Source organism: Peromyscus eremicus, chromosome 7, assembly GCF_949786415.1.
Source record: "Peromyscus eremicus chromosome 7, PerEre_H2_v1, whole genome shotgun sequence".
Classification (NCBI taxonomy): domain Eukaryota; kingdom Metazoa; phylum Chordata; class Mammalia; order Rodentia; family Cricetidae; genus Peromyscus; species Peromyscus eremicus.
The window spans coordinates 97191944-97214670 of NC_081422.1; positions in this window are offsets into that span (position 1 = coordinate 97191944).

Sequence of the window (22727 nt, forward strand, 5' to 3'; positions counted from 1 at the left end):
AGCCTTCATGGTGACAGCTGCCCTTGGTTAGGGCAGAGAAGGGTCAGGATGAGGAGGGCCTCAGTCATCCTGTCACGGAAGCAAACATCTCTTCTTCACACCCTCACAAACTCTCTGGGAGCACAGGTATGAATGGGACATGGTCCCTGTCCTCAGGGAGTTTATAGTTTGGCAAAGCAAAGACCGTGAGCTAAGTGTACCACTATGACCAGGATCATGGTGCCACTCATTGCTTGGTGAACCTTGGGTAAATTGAGAGGAATCACTTGGCTGAGGTACTGGCTTCCTAGGGGTTAGACCTTGGCAAATGTGTTCTGTGGTTGTTAATGGTGAACTTCCGTGGAGTGAGATGGAAGGTTACCTGTGCCCGGCACATGCACAGCCTGGCCTGGCCCATCTTTGGGGCCTGCTGAGGCTTGAGTGGACCTTTCTCTGATGGCAGAAACTCTTGTGCCATCACTGGGTGGCAGCTCTTGTGATGTGGGTAAGATGAGTCACTCAGGAGTCTCTGGAAGGCACAGGGGGCATGACTTACTCATGCCCTGCTCTGTTCCCTGACATCGCACCGTGGGGGCTTTTTCTTCTAGCTTTAGATACTCTGAGTGTATGTGTCTGAGCACAGCACACTGGAGTGAGGCTCTTCGAGTGTGGTGTGGACATCCACAGTGTGTGGGGAGCTGATGGAGCTTTCAGGGAGGCTCCAGGCAGGCTCCTGGGGTGTTCAGGAGGGAGGCTCCAGGCAGGCTCCTGGGGTGTTCAGGATGGCCCTCTCTCTCACAGCAGAGCTGGAAGGCTGGTGGGCTTTGGATGTCAAAAGGCTCTTTGGAAGAGGCCTGTCCTCTTCTGCTCCCTGAGTATAACAGGCCTGGCGGGGCCAAGGACAGAGGACAAGAGAGGTAGTAGGGCTTCCAGGACGGTCTAACTCACCAACCTGCCCTCTGAAGGGCAGAACTTCAAAAGCCTTGACTGGAAGACAGGGAATCAAAAGAGTAAAGGACATGTTCATTTGAAGACTATTTTAATGAGTACCACTTTTGCTCTTGAGGAGCTCACCTCTAGGAAGCCTACGTTCTCCCGCTGTGTTCAAGGTGTACCCTGAGAGGGATGTATCTCCTCTACTCACTTACAGGGTGCAGACTGGAGCATCCTGAGGGGCCACCAGCCCATCTGGCTGTGTACATTTCCATCTAGATTTAAAACGACAACAAAAATTTAGACCAATCTCACTTAGGGCCAACAAGATGAGTAAGTGTGCTTGCTGCCAAGCCTGGCAGCCTGCGTTCAATGCCTGAGCCCACATGGCAGAAGGAGAAAAGTATCTCCTGTCCTCCACATGTGGTGTGTGTGGTGTGCGGGTGGGTGGCTGCACATGCACCCTCAGGTGAGCACACATAGACAAACACACACAAACAAATACGTGTAAAAACTCAAAAAAGAACCCCACTTAGGAGCCTAAGTGAGCAGTGATTTATTAACATAATTTTATTTGAGGCCTGTCAGAAAACAATAAGGCTGTTTATTAGATCAACAAAAACACTTGAACCCCCGAGTGGTGGGAAGCAGGCAGTCTCAAGCCAGCCTGGGCCTGCAGTGCCTTCCTATGTATTGGTTCTCTCAACCTCGGCACTATCAACACGGGTGCCTGGTAACCCTCAGTCACAGGGCTGCCCTGGGCCTTGAAAGACATTTACAGAAACACTGATCTCTGTACCAGATGCCAGGAGTGGCGGCCCCTTTGTTTAAACCAAAAATGTCTCCAGACAATTCACATGTCCCCTGGGGAACAAGATCACTCCAGTCAAGAACCACAGTCATCTATTTTGAATGAAAAAATATTAATAGTGAAGAGTGTTTGCAACCGGGGTGTGTGCGTGTGTGTGTGTGTGTGTGTGTGTGTGTGTGTGTATGTGTGTGTGTGTGTGTGTGTGTGTGTGTGTGTGTGTGAGAGAGAGAGAGAGAGAGAGAGAGAGAGAGAGAGAGAGAGAGACCCATTCCTAACACTCTTATGATTCCCTTTAATTACATAGATGTTTTATTCTAAGGCGGGCACAAAACCCACAGTACAAGTTATTAGGTGGGTAGTTTTCAATATACTAAAATTTGTATGTAACACATTTGAGTGGGTGTGTTGTTTTTATTATAATTTTTAAGGACTAGGAAATTCTTCATGTTAGAAACATTCAAGCCAAATGTTGGCACATCCCCCGAAGTCCTTTGAGAGCAGCTTGGAGCCAACGGTGCTGGTTTGGATCTGAACATGGTCACAGGTTGGATCGGGAGGGTGGCCTGTCCATTGCCCCTGGGACCCCTTGGCTCTGTCAAGTGCAGGCTTGAAGAGAAGGAGACTGTGTACAGGCCTGGGAACCGCTCATGAGAGGATCTGGACTTGAAGCAAGTAACTAAAGATTGGTTTAGGGTGTGAGGCCAAGGGAAAAACAAGCCCCTGGCCCCATGCAACACTAAGAGCCCATGATCCTGGTGACGCAGGGCCAGGACGTTAAACCCAGTGTAATCGTAATGAAAACAATCTGTTTGCACCATTGATGTTTCCAGAAATTCCTGGGAGCAAGTCCAAGGCGGAGAACCCCAGCCGGAAGTGCTGCTGGTTGGAACTGAGAGGGTAGTGGTGGGACCGAGGGCCAGAAGAAAGCTTCTTCCTCAGCTCCCAAGAACAGGGGCAGGGTGGGAGGGGCGGCGGTGGGCCCCCAGGGAAGCAGCAGCCAGCAGAGCGGGGAGGAGTCCCCCAACTGCAGAAACAACAGCTGGATTTAATGTTCTTGGAAGCAGTCCTTCGCTGGAATCAATTTGTTCTCCCTTCTCTGAAATTTCAGGCCTTGCTCCTCAGGAAATCTGCCTACAATGAGGTGGGACAGCGGACCACAGGCCACCTACCACCACATGCACGGGGCTAAGACAGACTCAGCACAACCAGGCGGCGAAGTTCTGACAGGGCGGCCAGCGGTCTGCTTGCATCTCCTCAGCTGCAGGGGTAGTTCTCAGCAGGAGCCTGGCCTGGGGCTAAGGGAGCACAGAGAGGCAGTGCTTTTAATGAGAGACACCTTCCTCTCCCCCACACCAGGGCCACTTAGGGGAAATCCCATCCTTGTCCTAAGTTGGTGCATTACCATGTGTCAGAATTCTGTGCTGAAAAAGACTTGGAAAGAATATGGTCTTTGTTGTTATTTTATGGGAGAGGGGGTGGGAGGTGATGGGGTAGTCAGTCGCTGAGACTTTAACAAGATGACATTTCTAGTCACCTACCCGGGCTTCCTACCCACCAGCTCTGTGCTCTTCTAAACCCACCAAATTCTCCCCACTGGGAAAGGTTCAGGGCTTCTCGGCTTGATCACCCTGGGGTCTCCTGAGGAGCAGTGGGTATGGATCTGGGTACACTGGGATTGTGTGTGCTCCAGTGTATGCAAGCCTCTGCACACTGGGGGACTGCCGTCTGCCAGCACATATGTGGTGTTAGGTGCTGGGATTAGGGTAAGGCTTGGGGATGAACTGGACGCTGGGGTGAGTGTTGAGAGTCAGGTAGTCTTGGGTGGCCCTGGAGGGACTTTGGCAGAGGGTGATATTAGATTGAAGTCAGGCAGGTCAGAGAAATCATCCCAGTAGGGATGGTTTAGGAAGGGCATTTAGGATGTCACTGGAAGAGGGACTTGAGAGGACTCCCAAGGCAGAAGGAGTGAGGCCTGGGAAGCTGGAAAAGAAGAGAGTTGGGAAATACCCAATAGTCCCTGCCTGCCGTCTACAGGGTTGGGTCCATGTGGAGCAAACAGCCATCTGGCTGACATCTGTTAAGTACCCACTGGCTGGTGCTGTGCTAGGTGCTAGAGGCCAAACTGGAGGAGACAGCTGAGAGTCTAGCTTGAATTTCTGGTGTCTATTTTTCCACACACAGAGCCCCTGCCCTGTGGGTTCTGAAAGGAGCAAGACACGGTCTGCACCCTGAGAACTCCCCAATCAAAGAGTCTACAGGCACATTTCAAAATGGAGTGCAGAGAGATGAGGGAAGGCAGTTTGCAGTTTGCTAAGAATTGTACTTAATTCCTGTCCTAATCTTACCCCCCACACACACACACCAGCTTCCCAGGGCTCCATAGCCAGTTCTTGGTGCTTCATTCAACCTGGAAGGAGTGTCTAAACTTGGAAGGGATACGTGTGTATGTTTCCTTTGCCTCTGAGGGAGGTTCTCAAAGGACTCCATCCCAAACACAAGTCCAGGTCTTGTGCTCAGTGTTGATATCTCCTTTGGTGAACAAGGCCTAGAGTGCTACCTCTCCACACTGTGGGCATCTCCAGGTCCCATGCAGGGATAGCCCCAGCTTATCAACTTCCTTGCTTTGTATCTAAAGGCTGACCACACTAACTCCCTAGGATAATGAAGGATATTTTTGAAAAAACCTTGCCCCTCCTGTTACCTCAAACTCCATGGGACTTGACAGAGCAGATGTGTTTCCATCTTATAGATAGGGCCATGGAGGCTAGGATAGTAGGGTACCTGCCTCGTGTTGAAGAGCATACACCACCACTCTTCCCAGCCTTTGGCAACTTCCCCCAAATACAGATCACATGTGCTGTGCTCCTATGCGGCTGACTGACTGGCTCAGTTTCCTACACCAACCATGAGGTTTCCTGAAATGTGTTTTAGGGTGGCTGGCTTCAAGGACTCCTGGCAGGGCCCTGCCCAGGAAGCAATGAGCCAGCCCTTCCCTGGGTATGTGCTTGTGGATGACCCTGGCCTCAGGGACCTTCCCTCCTCATTAGGGAAGGATGCTGAGGAGGGTGGAGTAAGCTCTGGAGAGAGCCAAAACCCTTCTGGGAACCATCTTAAGGGAAATGGATGCTCCAGCATGGCCCTGCCCTCCTCTGGGCCGTAGCATGTTGGTGCTGGAAAGAATGGACCTTGGTTCCTGAACCATGCAGCGTGAAGAGGTCAGCACATTCCGGGGCTTGGCCTTTCCTCTTTGGTCAAATACTCAGCAAATGGAAGGTCTGGGCCTCTTCCTTTCCCTAGACTGGCTGGGGAGTTGGCAGGTCTCTCTTTGATGGACAGAGGTGTTGAAGCTGCTGGATGGGAACTGAGGCTGCACCTCCACATACCAATGGGGCTGGACCACGGCCTGCTCCCAGGGCCTGGCCAGATGGGGCAAGATCTTATTTAAGACTTACAAATCCTGGTCCTGTGGCTCTCACAGACACCCCCAGGTGTTTTGACCACCCCTCAGGGGACAAGGGTCTTCTCAAGTCCTCACACTTCTGTCCTTGCCGTCTCCTCTGCTAGGAACACCCTCTCCCGTGCCTTCCTCTTGCTGACTCCCACTCATCCCGCAGCCCAGGCTCTATCCCACTTCCCCACGATCGTACGTATGCCCGGGAGGGTTGGTCCTTAGGTCCCACACCCTGGATTTCTGCTCTTACCGTCCTGATGGAGCTCTAGACCCCAGGCTATCCTCAATTAGTCCCCCTTCCTAGACAAGCATGGGGTGAAGGTGATCGCTCCCACACTAGCCCTGGGCACCCAGCCCAAACTGGCTGCACCCTTATCTGAGAGGATGGAGACTCTGTCCTTCCAGTTGCTCAGGCCCAAATCCTAGCGTCATCCTGAACCTCCTCTTTCTTCCACAACTCACACCCAGATCCATGAACTGGTCCCGTCAATTCTGTCTTAAGAGATGAGCAGAGGCTGATTCCTGGGAACAGGAGGCAGATCTGTGGTCCCTGGACTTTGGGGTGAGGGATAGTGACAGAAAGGCTAGAGGAAACTTTGGTGATGATGGGAACCTAAATACCCCAGTCATGGAGATGGCTTCATGGCTGTATATGACCACCTAAACTCCCTAGTGTATACATTATGTGCAGCTCACTGTGTGCCAATAAAGTTGTTATTTACATTGAAGGTTCTTCATGATGCCTGTGACACTCTGGGTAGGTCCTTCTCTTTCTCTTAGCTTGCCCACATATAAAGTGGGATCTCTATAGAACTTTCCAGCAGGGCCATCTGCATTCACCGTGCACATCATGTCATCCGAGAGGCTGCAGTGGGTGGGCCGTGTCTGTGTGACTCAAGTTTATCCCAGGATTCTTCTGACCCTAGTTCAACTCATGAGCCCTTCCTGTAAAAGTGGCTCAGACCTAGCTAAGGGATTAGCTGGAGAGTGGGGATGTGCCAGGGTGCACAGTCAATCGTGCCGGGAAAGTAAGGACGCCTTCTAGGATCCCTCCTGTACTGAGCTCTCTTCAGGTCCCGGAAAACCTCTAGAGCTTGGAGAGATGCTCAGAGACTTTCATCAACACCCGCATTTGACAGATAGGGAATCTGAGGCATGCAGAGATCATTTTGCAAGTCCACTCACCTGGGTACTGATAGAGTTTATATAGGAATGCGGACTGCTGGATTCTTGATTTTTTTTGCCTTGAACATGCAATCCTCCTGCCTCAGCTTCCTGTGTAGCTAGAATGAGAGGCCTGTGCTACCAGGCCCAGATCAGTTTACTGGACTCTTAATTTAGTATCAAGTCACTCCTCTCCTGAGCACTGTTTCTTTTCTTTTCTTTTTTGAATAGTATCTTCCTTTTCTAATGTATAACATAATTTACTTATTCATTCCAGGTATTCTTTGTCCCCTCGGGAGAAGGTAAGATTCACATGGCCAGAGGTGGGTGTCTGGTCTGTAAAGTGAGGAATTCTGAACACTTAGAATAGCATCTTTCATAGGCTTGGAACAGAACCAGTCCTTAAATAAATACCTTAGTCAAGGATTATTGCTCGGCAGAAGAAGAGCTTCCAGATTATTCTATTGAGCTCAGTGCTTCTCTCCAGCACTACCTGCTTTATCTCGTCTCCTTAGGCCTTTGTTTTCTGACCTACAAAATATGGTTTCCTGGAGTTGTTACAAGCTATAGTACAAATGAGGTGCCTAGCAGGGGCCAACTGTAGGCACTTTATTTAGCAAATAAATGTCACCAAGAGAAAGCAGGACAGGCAGAGAACCAGCAGGCTTGGTTTAAGTGTGAAGCCCTCAGATGAAGTATTTTCTTCTCTCTTGGTAGGAAAATATTCTGGTTCGAGACCCAGGGGGTTGAACCACCCTGCAGTTGGAGGGTACACATGGCACTCAGCCCTGCTTCCTCCCACTTGCTGGCAGTGGGTCAGCTAGCTTTGTGAGGACCTTTGTCTTCCCCTCTGTGAAATGGGACAAGATTGTTTTCTTTATTGACTTCAGGATCGATGGGAAGGTTGAGATGCTGCTCCTGATGCTTTCTGAGCAGAGTGGGGCTGTGCCTGGGGGTAAGTGGCTTCCACAGACAGACAGCCGGCCCACAAAGCTGCCTGCCTGCTTTGGACAGTGTGCTTGCTGCTTGAGCAGGTCACATGGGCTCAGCTGTGTTCCCTGAAGTTCGTATGTTGAAGTCCCAACCCCCAAGACACTCCAGAGTGTTTCCATATTTGGAGACAGGGTCGTCAAAGGGGCAGTGAACTTACAAACAAGTTGTTAGGGTGGGATGGACCCCAACCCTGCTGCTCTCCTTCTAGGAAGGGGACTTTTGACATGGATCCCTATAGAGAGAAGCTAATATCAAGACGGGGAGGGGATCATCAATAAGCGAAGAGTGAGAGAGCCCCTCCCCCGCCCAAAGAAATCTGCCCTGCCAGTGCCCCTGGCTTCCGGCCTCGGGAACTGGGAAATGATAAATTCCTGAGGCTGAAGCTGCCCAGTCTGTGGTACTTCATCACAGCAGCTCCAGGAAGCCAATGCTGAGGTACTCCTCAGCCATGCAGACCCCTTCCCACACATTGGTCCAAACATCCTGTCTCCAGACCCACCCTCCTGGATTCCAGAGCTGGGCAATTGCATGCCTAGCCCTGAGAGACCCGTTAGCTCAAGACTGTCCTTAGGACACTGTGGGCACTGTTCCTGAGTTAGACCCTAGGAAGATGGCTTTCAAGGCAGGGCTTCTAGAAGGATTTTCATCAACTTATCAAGACCTGGAATGTGGCCTTGGCTTACCTTTTCCCATGTCATTCAGATGAGTCAGATGAGGGAAGTCTGTTCTCCTCTGTAAAAGGCAGACATGCATCCAGGTCCTAAACCTCTGTAAAGGACAGACATGCATCTGGGTCCTAAACCTCCGTAAAGGGCAGACATGCATCCAGGTCCTAAACCCCTGTAAAGGACAGACATGCATCTGGGTCCTAAACCTCTGTAAAGGGCAGAAATGCATCCAGGTCCTAAACCTCCGTAAAGGGCAGACGTGCATCCGGGTCCTAAACACACGGGGCTGTTAGGGTTGGGAGGTGTGTCTGCATGCAGTGCCGCACCCTGAACCAGGGGCTCTCAAGTCAACCACAGGAGAGGGCAAGGCCTCCAGCCAGCTGCCAGGCCTGTCCTGGCTTCTCTACTCAGTAGCCATCCCCTGCTGGGGCAGCTCATCTGGACACCTTCTGTCCTGAGCTAGGCTTTGACTTAGTCATGAAATGTCACAGTGTCCTCCTACCAGGACTACTCCATCCCCCCATTCTGGCCACGAGACCTCTTTCAATTGCTATAGTCAACAATGCAGGCCAGAGGCCAAAGGAATGAGCTCAATATATCGCTATTGTGAACATTAATGAAACCCTTTTGGAAGAGTGTCCAAATCAAAGGGTGGGGCAGAAACCGTGTGCGACCTGGTGGAAAGGATCTTACTTCTTCTTCGGGGTAAGGGAAAAAATAGAAAGTAAACAAGGCCACCCACATACATTCTCCACAAAAATCTAGGCCTGCTAGGAGTAGCTATGAGTTTTGGTCCATTGTCATGTTACTGTCACTCTGCAGCCCATGGTCTGCGGCTATCTCCTTATTTGACTCATTTCTGATTTAGGAAAGAGGAGCTGCCAGGACCCAGCCTGTCAACTCCACAGTCTCCACCCTTCACCCCCAGCTCCTCTGCGTTCCCTGTGTATCTCTGACACACCGAGAGGTCTGTAGGGAGAGAGAGATTAAAATCCCAGCCCTGCTACCTTGCTCCCACATGTTTCCTGAGTCTGAGAACTCTAAGGTCATCCTGGAGGGGCAAGCCCAACAGGGACTGGTTGATGTAAAAATAGCTGCTGTCATTGGGTAGTATGTAGAGCCCCTGGGCGTTCTTCTGGGCATTGGAGGAACAGGGCTCCGTATTCCCACTTCAGCTCTGAGATGGATATCCAGTTCACTCAAATGTTTCTGATGATGTTTTTAAGACCTTCAGTCTTTCCTATGTTACATCTTGTCAGCCCTAAATGTGGATATTTTCTCGTAGAAGCAGAACGATGCTCAGAATCAAGGTCTGTGGCCTCTAATCTATTTGTACAAAAGGTCAGACTGAAATGGGCTTTTCCTGGCAGTTCCAAGACTGGATTAGCAGCCTATGTTTGCAGGTCTTATGGCTGGAGTGACCTGGGCAATCCATCTTCCATCTTCCGGTCAGTGTGGATGGATCCCAGGAAGGGAGATGATGGAGGTACTGGCCTCGGTCCCCAAACATCTGAGAATTCTCTGGAAGTCCTCCAAGAAGATGGCCATCTCGGCAGCCTGTGCTGGAAATGTCAAAGAGAAGCAGGCCACATAATCTCTGGACCTGCTTGTATTTGCTGTGGATGCCATGGCACCCAAGTTCACTGGAACCTATTGCCAGGGACTTTTTCTCCTCAAGTTGCTTCAATAGACAAGGGAGGGTAGAGAACCAAGCAGGAATGCATGTGTCCAAGATGGCTAGGGAGTTTCCTGGCTGTCACTACACACTAACTCATTTCCTACTTTAACAGCTTGGTCTAGTTGGCATTCAGAATCCCATCGTGGGAATCCTAAAATTCTGACTAAATTTGTAAAGAGTTCAATTGTGCTGACTAGATGAATCTTACAGAGTCAGGAAGGTGAGAAATGCATTGAACAAAGAGTTCCAACAATGGTCCAGAGGCTCGGAAAACAGACCTGACCACAGCTGAGGTCCCACTTGAGGCAGCTGCTGGCTGGTGAGACAGAGGGGCTCAGTCTCATGGGCTCATCTGGGCAAGTGTTCTATGTCTCTGCTTCAGAGTGGCTCCATGCTGGCTGGAGTCTGACTGGTGGAAATGATCCTCCCTCTGGGAGTTTCCAGTCAGGGACTATCTTAGTTACTTTTCTATCACTGTGTAAAAACACTGCGGCCAAGGCAACTTATAAAAGAATGTGTTTTGATTGGGCTTAGGGTTTCAGAGGGCTTATGGTGGCAGGACAAAGGCAAGGTGCTAGGGACAGCTGTGAGCTCACATCTGGATCTGAAAGCAGGAGGCAGAGAGAACACACTGGGAAAAGCCCGCCCCAGTGACACAACCCTTCTTAATCCTTACCAAATAGGTCTACCAACTGGGGACCAAACACTCAAACATATGAGCTTATGGGAGGACAATCTCATTCAAAATACCACAGGGACATGCAGAACAGAAAACAGAGGAGATGGGGGTACAGAGGGAGGGATGAAAGAGATGCAGAGGTACAAAGAAGTTGTGCCCCAAGAGTGGCAGATCCATCAAGACTGAAGTCATAGATACTGGCTTCAGGGGAGCCATGAGATGGGGATTCACCTTGGAAGAACAGCTCTCCTGGACTCTGACAGGTTAGGCTTGCATCCCAGCCCTGAACATACTCACCATGAGACTTGGGGTAAGTCACAAAGCTCTCTAAGTCTCAACATGCTCCCAATAGGGTGGTGGCTATGGCCTGCCTCCTCAGCCATGACACTGTGAAAGATGATGCTCATAGAGTCTCTGGTGCCCTGCCTGAAACCCAGGAAGAGGAAGCGCTGGACAAACAAAAGCTATCATCATTGTCAACCTGGCCCTAGAATCAACCTCCAACCTCCATGTCCTGGCTACTGGGCACCGCTGATATCTTGTCCATCTATCCATGTAAGCATCCCTCCCTTTATCCATCTGTCCAGCCACCCAACTACCTCTCTACCCACCCTTCCTTCTTGTACGATAAAGAGCTTTCATGTGAAGTAACATGCATGTCTGTGTTTCTTCCATCTGGAAGAGCCTGTTCAGAATGGAAATAAAAAGAGCCATCTGGGTGCATTGAACCCAAGTTATCACATCATTTAACCCATATGGCCCTTGAAGGACCTGGCCTTCCAAAGGTCTTCCATCCATACAAGCAGGACAGAATATAATTTTGGGAGCAATGCTCTGGCGGCCAGGGTAAGGGACATTTCAAAATAAGCTTAGAGGGACCCATCTAGGGTTTTGGGTCTTTCTGGAGGACTTCTAGAAGCAGTGGGCATGTGAGGAACAGGAACAGTGGATATGTAATGTGGATGTCCTATGTGTTCATGGATATCTGTGTTTGTGCGAGGATGAATGGGTATGTAGATGTCTCCTGGAAGGAAGGGGGGTGTATAACTTTGTACCTGGGGAGGGGGTACATGTGCAGTTAGGGAGCTGTGGCTGAGGGTGTCTCCTGTGTGGATATACACTTGAGAATGGGCACACGTACACTTGTGATCCTCACCATGGAGAATGTGACCCTGACCATCCCAGTATACATGCCATTTCTGAGTATGGCTGGTGTGGGGAGCAGCTCTAATTTGCCTTTAGGAACTCATCCTGCCACAGTGCAGGATGGGGTGGGCCAGGCCACCTGGTCACAGGCTACAGGACTACAATAACAGATTTTATAGGGCCCATTGAACCCCAGGAAAGAAACATTCAGGAACCTGTGTCAAAGTCCGGAAAGGGGGAAGTCCCAAGGGTTCTTCTGGGTTTTCGTCTCAAGGGGCACAAAGTAACCTTTGACTCTTCCACCTGGCCAAGTTCCTGGTCCCCCACCCCCATGAGGGAGCAGAGGCCAGGTGCCTGGTCCCCCCTCCCCTACAGCCAGGCGGAGAGGAGGTTTCGCTTTCCGTCCATTCATTTTCACTTTCAGACCTTGCTGAAACACTGAGAAAGGGAAGGCTGTACCACCTCTGTGATGGCCCCGGGGCACAGTGAGCAATGCTGGGTGGACTTGTCCCAGCCTCAGGAACTGGCCCTGTGACCGGCTTGATCCAGCTGACCTGGTAAGACAGGCTGTGATGTCACTGAGCACACCTCACTAGCTCTCTGTGCCGATAAGAAAGCAGCTTCCGTGAAGAGGTGTATCTGTCCGGGGTAACACAGTATGGGTATTATGACCCAGGGAAGGGCAGCAGTCAGACCTAGCACTGAGAAAGACTGTTGACCGCTGGTTGGCCAACAGTGGGTAAAGGAAGTTGCTGGAGTTCAACCTCACACCTAAACAATAGTCTGCATCAAACACCGTGGCTCCAGAAAACCTGGCTACACAGAGATGCCCCCCTGGTCCTCAGTGGTCATGTCATAACTATGGTCACTGTGTTCCCATGCCTGGCCAGGGCTAGGCAGGTCCTGGACACTCACAGAGCACCTCACCAGACAGTTCCCATCCACTCTCTCATATCCACCTTGTGGGATAGGCTCTGAGAAGCAAACTCAGCAGCCCCTTAGCTGCCTATAACTAGCCTTACTGGAGTCTGAGCCTGCCCCTACTCACTGTCCTGCCAGGGTCTACGTCAGATCACAACATCAACACACACACACACACACACACACACACACACACACACACACACACAGAGGCACACACACATGTGCATAGGCACACATGCACAGGCACAGACAGACATACACAGAGACACACACACACACATTCACATGCACAGGCACAGATACACACACATGCACACACACATATGCACATAGGCACACACCCACAGGCACAGACAGACATACACAGACACGGACACACACACAAACATGCACACAGGCACACACACACACACACACACACACACACATCATAGGTATTTCATATCCTAAGACACCCCCCTCCCAAGCTGCCACCTACTTCTCATGGTCCATGTAAACTGTTCCTCTCTATGTCCTCTGCCTGAAGTTAGCTCTTCTATCCCCCACCCTCCTTTAGGGGCACCCTTTGTTGACAGCCTGTGCCAACAAAATGTGTCCTGGTAGACTCTTGCCGTTCCTCTGGCTACATCTCAGAGAAAATAAGAATAGGCTTAGCTCAGGAGAAATTAAGTGCGTTAGCAAGATCCATGTTTCCTCTCATCAAGAACTAGATATCACAACCTCCAAGGCAGCAATAATCACAAATTTTTTTTATGTAAAGCATCTAGACACAGTTTATCAACTTCAGTCTTCTGCTCAATTCACTGTTAAGTCTTCTCCTGCAGAAATGCTTTGTATGCCTGAGACAAAATACCAGAACCATGACATCTCACCCCTGGAATGAATTAAATAGACCTGTTCCCTTAGAGGTCACTTAAGAATAGCTTTACTATCTCCTGACTTTCCAAAGATGCTTAACCAAATGGATGTTTGTCACAAGCATCTTGGAGGTGGCTCAAAACAGCCTCTAGCCACTGAGTAAAAAGGGTCGTCAGGTCTAGTATTTTGTTCTAAGGACATTTTGAATTTTAGATCAATGGGTGAGTTTTTAGTATAAGCATGCCCCCAGTATGGAATAACTTTAATGGTCTGCTGTATATATCACAAAACATATGGCTTATCTGGCATCCAGTGTCTCATCCAGTGACCCTAAGCTGTGCCTGTACCCATTGTCTGTGCTATCAGGCATCAGAGGCTCAGCAAGGGAACTTGTTGCCATAGCAACCACTAAGCTTGTCAATGATTTTCACTGAGGACAGAGCCAGGCTCTTCCCAGAAGTCACATCCTCTCCAGGGTCCTAGAGAGTAAGCTTGGCCAATACTCTGGATGCCTGGTCCTGAGGTCACTTTGGTGTCTTATGTAGCAACTGCAAGCTGGGCAGTGCCTGGAGTTCATGCTTCCATGGTTCCTCCTGTTTTTCTTTCTCCCCATGAACATGTTTTTCCCAGAGGAAGAAGGCAAGCACCATAAAGAGAGTGATGAAATCAACCACCCAGTGACAGTGCATCTGAGCAAGGGTGACCCTTGTGAACATGTGGGTACAGTTTCCACATGAGGCCAGAGTTGGGCTTCAGTACAACACCGTTCAGGTTAATGCTTATCTGTGGGTTCAATTACAAAGATTTATTTGGTCTTCATCTTCAGTAACGCTGCTAATGTTATCAGTGGCATCAGTGAAGATATGTAGTCAGATCACTACTCACTGAAAGTGTGCAGTATTTGAGAGCTTAGGTTGATGTTGCTCATTTATCCTGTAAAACATGACATTTTAAGCTGGTTTGTTTACTCATATAATTGTGAAATGCTTTGGCACGTGCGTTGCTTCCAAATTCCATAGCCATGGCAAGCTCTGTTTTGTTTCCTCACACACACAGTGTTTCTGGGACAGGCTGACAGCTGCAGTGGTCCTGTGAAGGGCTCAGGGACTCGCGTTGCTGAGAACTGTCCTTTGCACAGCTTGGAAAACTTCAACAGCCAGATTCCCTCCAGCATCAGGCTTTGCTGAACCCACAAGCCAGTTAATGCAGAGACCCCCGGGAAGTTTCTATTTCTTCTCATCACGGGTTTCCTTGAGCTAGGTCCGCTGTTGAGAGATCTTATGGGAGGTGGAACAGTTTTCATGTCACTTACTTGTGCTGGCAAAAGGTCCAGGTGGATTTGGAGAGTACATATCATGTTCACTGTCCTCCATGTCTCTGAGGCACTTGGGAATCTTATCACAGACAGGCAACTTGGGCTGTCACTTTAGACTACACAGTCCAACTCCAACTCCAGTCCCATGCTAGCTGGACTTGAGGGACAATAATCATCGGCTACAGCTATATACAGGAAGTCTTCCATGGCCAGAGGCTTGTGGTAATATCTCTCAAAGAAAACCACTCATTCCACTGTACCACTTCATATGGGTTTAGGTCTACAAATTGTGGTGTTTCTGTAGAGGATGGTAAGTTGAGGACAACTAGAAAAGTGTGGGCCCCCCTCCAGGCATGCTGCAAAGTGACCTGCAGACCACGCTGCTCTGTCGTGTCTCTTAGCTGTTCTAAGGAAGATGACTTCATCTCCAAGTCTATGGGATGCGAGGACAATCTGACTGCCATAGCTGTCACCCCGTCGATGGATGTGGTGGCTTTGACTGATCTGGCTGGCTAGGTGGGTGTGGCCTTCCTCTCTCACTGCCCCGCGTGCATCCATCCTGAAGCTGTGTCCTTGGTTGGAGAAGATGACCTTCTCTGAAGAGAGAAAGAATGGTCTCTGGTCAAGGGTAGATGAGCAGCTGCAGTCCCCGCTAGAACTTCCAAACAAGCTCTCAAGAAAACACTTCTGGTGGACTTGTGTGGTACCCCTTGGGTCCAGCACAGAAAGCCTAAAGAGTAAGGTCAGCCAAGAAAGAAAAGAGACACACCTCCGAGTGACCCTAAGGCAGCTTGGTTTGTACATCCTGGTGGTCAAATCAACCCTGTAAAAACGTGTGTCTCTTTCTAGTGACTCCTTCAATCCCTCGGATCTTTGAAGCTGGGGGAATTAGGAGTGCTACTTTTGGACTGGGGACTTCACGATAAGAGATGACCTTATTAGGTGACCTCTGACCTTCACAGTAGTTAGAGCACAGGCTTCCCCTTGCAGCTTCCGGAGCCTAAGTGTAAAGAGAAGGATGAGGGGCCCTGAATGCTTGATCTCACCGGGGCCCATCAGAGGCATCAATGAAAAAGATTGGTTCTATTCCAGATGGTCCTGAGGCCCACAGGGAGGAATTTTAATTTGTGTATTGCTGAGTGACACCCTCTACTGACTCCAAGTGACCCATCCTTTGTTTCCTGGCAGCCAGGTTGCAGGATAAAAGAGGATTTGTTTTATGTCCAGTATGGTCCCTTATGAAAGGGAAGGATGAAAAGAAGCAGAAACACACCCACCCACCCCCACTGAAATGAGAGCTGCCAGGATCACCTTGGATCTGCTGGAATGGACAGACTACCCTGGAATGAGCATGCTCATTCATTTGCCCTGCAAGTATTTATTGAGGACCTTGAGACCCCCAGGCGATAATGACCCAGGCCCTGCTGCACAGGCATTAAAATGTGGCTGTTGAATGATTAAATCAGAGCTGGATCTTTGGAAGGAAACAAGGACCATTCTATTACAGTATTTACCAAAGAAAATAGCAAATACTTTTAGGCTTCCTCCAGGGAAACCTGATTCCTGCCCCCGCACTTCATAAAATGTGCGTCCCCATGCCTTCCTTCAGTCCTCTGGGAATCAGCCGCCTTCTTCCTGTGTAGATAGGATCAGCCCCCGACTGTGGAAAACAGGGCAGGCATTTGGCACAGCTCTCAAGGTAAAGCCATGTGCAGGCAAGGGCAAAGAGAAAGGAACCTAGTGGCTGTGAGGCTATGGCCCTGGGGAGCTCTGCTGACCTCAGTTTGGAGGCTGGCCGTGCATGCGTGGGTCGCTACATCAACAAATAAATGCCTTTACCCGTTTCCTCTCTGGGGCTGGCATCTTTCAGGGTGGATGGTCTTTCTAGGCTTCCATACAGAATCTGGGGGCTTGGCAGTGGGAACTCAGAGATACTAGAAGAAAGTAAGAACCTAAGCTGGGTGCAATAACGTTGTGGGCCTCTATGGAAGTGTGGCTGTATGTCCTCTTAAATCACACAGGAAGGAGGCCTAGAAAAATGGCAGCATGAGAGGCCAGTGAGATGGCTCAGTGGGTAAGGCCATCTGTTGCCAAGTCTGGCAACTTGAGTTTGATCCCCAGGACCTACTTGGTAGAAAGGGAGAACCAACAAGTTGTCCTCTGACCACCCCAGCCCCCCAACGCACAGAAGTTGTTGTTGTTTTGAGACAGGGTTTCTCTGTGTAGCTCTGGCTGTCCTGAAACTACCTCTGTAGACCAGGCTGGCCTTGAACTCAGAGATCCGCCTGCCTCTATCTCCCTAGGACTGGGATTAAAGGTGTGCATCACCACCGCCCAGCTTCACATACTAAGTTGTGAAAATGCAGTATGTGAGGACTGTAACCCTAGGGGTGGGGACAGGCAGAGAGCCCTTTCCGGTGGCTGTCATCACTACTCATCTATGCCTTGTACATGACTCATGCCCATTCTCTGCTCTCAGTCCCAGAAAGAGTGACCAAGAGTAAACTGGGAAATGAGGCATGAGTGAGTCCAGTCACTGAAGCAAGTCGATGACAGGGGACTCGCCTTTGCCAGTTAAGCTCACACAGAGGGTGAACTGTCCCTCTGGCCTGGGCAGGTAATAGTCCTCTTGTACCGGAACCTGCAGTACTCACTGACAGTATTCAAAACAGTGTGCTTTGGTCTAAAAGAAGGGTTCTGCAAATGTGCTTTTTGGGGCTGAAGCAACCACAGCAGCATCTGCTAACTTGTCGGAAATGCAGTTTTGGACCCCACCTCAGACCTCCCGAGTCAGAGGCTCCAGGCAGGACCCAGAGAGCCATGTTTAAATAAGCTCTGGGAGCTCCTGGTGCACATTCAAACATGGAATCCACAGCTTTCTACATACCACCTCCCTCCGTGGGTTCCACAGCTACCTGTGTCAGGCCGCACAAGCACTACTGCGTAGACAGAACCCAGGTGCAGCCAGGAGCTGAAGGTGTGATGCTCCAGGGGGGCCCAACTGCCACTCTCTAGACTTTCTCCTCTTAATTTTGCTTCAGTGCCATGGTGTGTGGAAGACAGAGGGGCAGAGATGCCCAGAGCCTGTTGTTGTTTGTTTTTTGGCTCTTTTGAGGGTCTTTTCAAAAGAGCAAAACCAAACAACAACATTTTGGCATAGCGACTTGGGACTTGAATAACCATCTAGAGTCTGAGAAAGCTGAACAACAAAAAAGGGATATGTCTCCTTTAAGAGTTTTGACAGGACAGTTTCTGCAGGTCAGTGAGCTCTTGAGCAACCAGTATGTGAAGTAAGAACAAAAAAAAAAAACTACGTAAAAACACCTGCCACAGTGCAAGCATTGGTATTCTAGAGCTCTAGGAAGGTTGAACACAATTCCTGGTCAGACAAACCTCCACAAGAATGGCTGTGAGTCTCATGCTTAGCTTTCACAACCCGAGAAGCGGGCAGAGCCAGCTGAGAGCTGCATGCAGAGGACCCAGATATACCTTAGCAGCCTAAAGTTTGCTCATGCGGTCAAAAAAGACTAGAGATACACAGTAAAAGAGATCCAGATGAAAAGAACCTCTAAACAGGTTACAGTGTGTTTAACAATGTGCATAGGCTTAAGAAACAAAGAAAAGGGGTATAGTCATAGACAAAAAATGAATAGTTTATTAAATAAAGTCTATAAGAAGAGAGCAAAAGAAAAAAGCCATATAAGATGGTAAATACACAGGGAGTCGGGATCTCATATGTTATTGTGTTGATTTTGAATTTTTTGAATGCTACAGAGCAAAGGACAGCTGCAAAGAGACCTGGAAAGAGGGACTGTTGAAATAAATCAGCCTGTATACTTAGGAATTATTTAGCTTTTAAAAAGTAAAAAATATATATTTGTCAAATGGAAATAAAAAATGCTTTGGAGAAGAGTTTTTGCTTTTGTTCCCATGGGAGAAGAGAGGCTATGGATGGATTCCTTCAGGAATGGTATCGAACAGGTTTGATCAGGCAAGACCTCCTGAACCTTGACAGGTGATATATATCAGCAAAGGTTACTGCTGGTATTCCCAGGACTTGGTCATTATCTCATTTTTTTTTTTTTTTAAATCTGGGACCCGTCTAATAAAGAACTGAATGGCCAATGGCAAGGCAGGAAAAAGGATAGATGGGGCTGGCAGGCACAGAGAATCTATAGAAGGAGAAACCTGGGAAGAAAAGAGAAGGAGCAAGAGAATGAGGAGGATATCAGGGCCAGCCACCCAGCTTCACAGCAAGCCACAGAGTAAGAGTAAGATTTACAGAAGTAAAAGAATGGGGAAAACCCAGAGGCAAAAGGTAGATGGGACAATTTACGTTAAGGAAAGCTGGCAAGAAAAAGGCCAAGCTAAGGCCGGGCATTCATAATTAAGAATAAGTATCCTTGTGTGATTTATTTGGAGCTGGGTGGCAGGTCCCCCAAAAGGTAAAAAAAACAAGCCTGGGTATGCTAGAGACCTGATGGGTGGGCCATCTTCCCTAGGATCCATGATTCTTCCTCTCAGGAACAGGGTGGGTAGGAGAGCTCAGAAAGCTATATCAAGGCCAGAGAAGGGGAAGGTGGTGGATTTTCACCATAAGATCAAAGTTAGGCCTGCTAATGGGGACAGATCTCTTGTTTTCAACAAAGGACTGCCTTTGGCACAGGCAGCATCTAATATATTAGGTCACCAGACACATAAAAAGAGAGAAGCAATTTGACTGGGGTGGGGATTTGGACAGCTGTGCACTCTCTTTCACCACTGAGTCTGAGTCTCACAGTGGGCATGGTAGCACAGGCCTTAATCCCAGCACTTGAGAGGCAGAGGCAGGTGGATCTCTGAGTTCGAGGCCAGCCTGGTCTACAGAGCTAGTTCCAGAACAGCCAGGGCTACATAGAGAAACCCTGTGTTGAAAAACAAAACAAAACAAACAAACAGAAAAAGGGCCTGACTCCCTCCTGCCCTGCAGTGGTATTTCTATATAAAGAAAGAAGCATCAAGACTCACAGAGAAGCTCGTGGAAGCTCACATGGAACAGCAAAGTATGGACTTGCAGCTATCTGAGAGTGGACTTACGTGGACTGAGTTTGAAGAAGGCGGAAAAGGGATGCAATTAGAGGTAACATGGAGTCCAAAGACAGGAGATCAGAATGGGTCACCTCCTCTGAGTCCTGATGCTCTTGAGGAGTGTCACAGTCTGAGAATGTCCCTTGTACTCATGACACTAGTTCAGTCCCAACATTATCACTGGCACAGCAGCCCCCTTATCTGTAGGGGTTACCTCCAAGACCCCTTATTGATCCCTGAGATGGCAAGCAGTACTTAGCTCTACTGGTGCACTGTACATATACATGCACAGCCATGGCAAAATTTAATTAGGCACAGGCAACTAACAACAATGACAATAAAATGGAACAACTATAACAATAGGTTGTGATAGAAGTCATGTGAGCATTCCAGGTCTGGAGATCCCTGGTTGATTAGTTACTCTTCTTATTTCTATGATAAAATAGCGACAAAAGCAACTTAAAGTTACGAAAACGCTGTCTTTATCTCTCCCTCCCTTCTTGTGAGGTTGTAGGATGGTACATCTTCACAACGAGATGGAGTAAAGGTAACCATCCAGGCACTGTGCCAAAGCCAAGGCACTGCCAACTTTTTGACAACACATCAGAAGGGGAACCATTGGGCCAGGATGATCTGATCAGAAAGCAACTTAAGGGAGAAAGGATTTTTGTTATGTTTTGGTTTTAGTTTTGCTCATATTTCAAGTTTACGGTATATCTTGAGAGGGAAGTTCCAGCGGCAGGAGCTTGAGGCATCTGGTCATGCGGCATCCACGGCCAAGACACAGAGCAGCGGATGCTGGTGCTCAGCTTGCCTCTTCTGGTATGCAGTCCAGGACCCCAGCCCGGAGACTGGTACCTTCCTGTGTGTGCTTCTTCTCATTTAAATTAATCTAATCAATATAATTCCTCACAGGTACTCCCAGAGGCCACTGTAATCTAGAGGGCTCCTCCTGGCTGTGCCTGGAGCTTTGCCTCCTAGGTAGTTCTAGGTCCTGATGAGTCAGCAATCAATATTAACCATCATAGGCAGTTGTCAGGAAGTCACTTAGCACGGGGTGGCAGCTGAGCTCATGGGATATGGAATGAGAAAGAATATGAGATTTATCAGACATGTTTTTGAATAATTTAATTTAATTTTGTGCTCATTGGTGGTTTTTCATCTCTGTGAGGCATGTCTTGTGTAAGAGTGTCAGAAGTCCTGGAACTGGAGTTACAGACAGGTGTGAGCTGCCATGTGGGTGCTGGGAATTGAACCCGGGGCCTCTGGAACAGCAGACAGTGCTCTCAACCGCTGAGCCATCTCTCCAACCCCTAGACATGTTTTGTGTATAGTTAATATGACATTGTGTTGTGTGTCGTAAAGTTTATGAGAAGTAGAAATGAACCATTAGGACACTGAAAAGGGTTATAAATAGAAATTATGATATAGTCTGCATACCGCCTGTGAGATGGTCCTGTGTCTCCAGCAGGGTACCTGCACTTCTCTTTGTCTGTCGTGAGCTGCTAGGATAGGCTGGTGTCTCCTGTGCCAACAAGAATCATGTTATGCGCATAGCTGGTGCTCAGCAAATATTTGTGAAAGGAACAAATAAACACGTCACCCAGGAATGTTCTAGAAGAGAGGTAATGTCACAGTGCGGCCAGTGCCTTGGACTTTGGAATGGGCCAGACTGCAGCTTGTGCTCCAATCCTGTCTTCCACTGTCCCAGTGAGGCAGGTCCCACAGTTAGCTTCTTCCAGCCTCAGTGTTCTCTGTCGTGTGAGATTTTGTTTGTGTTCTGACAAATAAAGCTTGCCTGGGGATCAGAAGGTGGAGCTAGTCACTAGCTAGCCACAGAGGCCAGGCAGTGGTGACTCACACCTTTAATCCCAGCACTTCAGAGGAGGAAACAGGAAGATCAGGAGTTCAAGGCCACCCTGGGTTATATGAGATTGAGCCAGTCTAAAAAAGAAACAGCTGGGCAGTGGTGGTTTACACCTTTAATCCCAGTACTAGGAAGGTGGAGACAGGATCTCTCACCCCACCCCCCATTCCGTCTGAGATTTCGTAGAGGTAAGAAGTCTCTAGTGGCTGCTGCTCTGCTTCTCTGATCTTTCAACTTTCACCCTAACATCTGACTCTGGGCTTTTATTGATAAGAGTTCTGTTCTCCCCTTCATAAATGATACAAGCCCATGCCTTCTCACCAGCTAGTTTGAAGGCAGGAAACAGCAGAGTAGCTATGGAGGCAAGATTAGGAAACGTGACCCATGCTCACTGGGCGCTAACAGGAGCAGCAGAGCTCCAGGCTATTTAACGCGTGTTCTAAGAGGGTGGACTCTTCTAGGAGGGCAGAGGAGAAAAGTGAGTTTTGACAGTCACAGTAGCTGGAGCATTAGCTTGGAGGCTACCCATGTGACTTCCCATTATGTACAGAAGCGACAGAGAGGAGCTGTGCCTTCTCCAAAACCACAAAGGGGAGATGAAGACAGGACCCAGAGTGTCATCTTTGACCCCACCTGCATGTGGGATTCCTTGTGATGGATTTCCATTCCCAAACTGAGCGCACAGAAAACTAAGGCATGCTTAGGCGGGTCCCCTCCACTCCCGCCTGCCTCCCCTCTCCCCATTCTTTTTAACAAAACTTATTAAGTTTGCTCCATTATAAAGCAATACTTCTAAAATTCAAAAGATATAGAAAATGAAATTTTGTACATGTCCGCTAAGTGCAATGATAATCTGTATTCCTATTTCACTGCATGTTCTTCTAATCTTACATTGTATGTAAATAGCATGTGTGTGGTATGAGTACATATGCATTTGTGTGTGCATGTGGAGGCCAGAGGTCAATGTTGGGTGTCTTATTCAATCCCTCTCAACCTTAGATAGGTTCTCTCAATGAAACCGGGGCTCACCAATTCAGCTAGGCTGCCTGGCCAGTGTGTCCCAGGGATCTGCCTGTCTCTTCCTCCCTAGTGCTGGGACTACACACACACACACACACACACACACACACACACACTGCATCCACCTCTACTGGCATTTTAAAACCATAAATAACATCTGTCTTATACAGAATA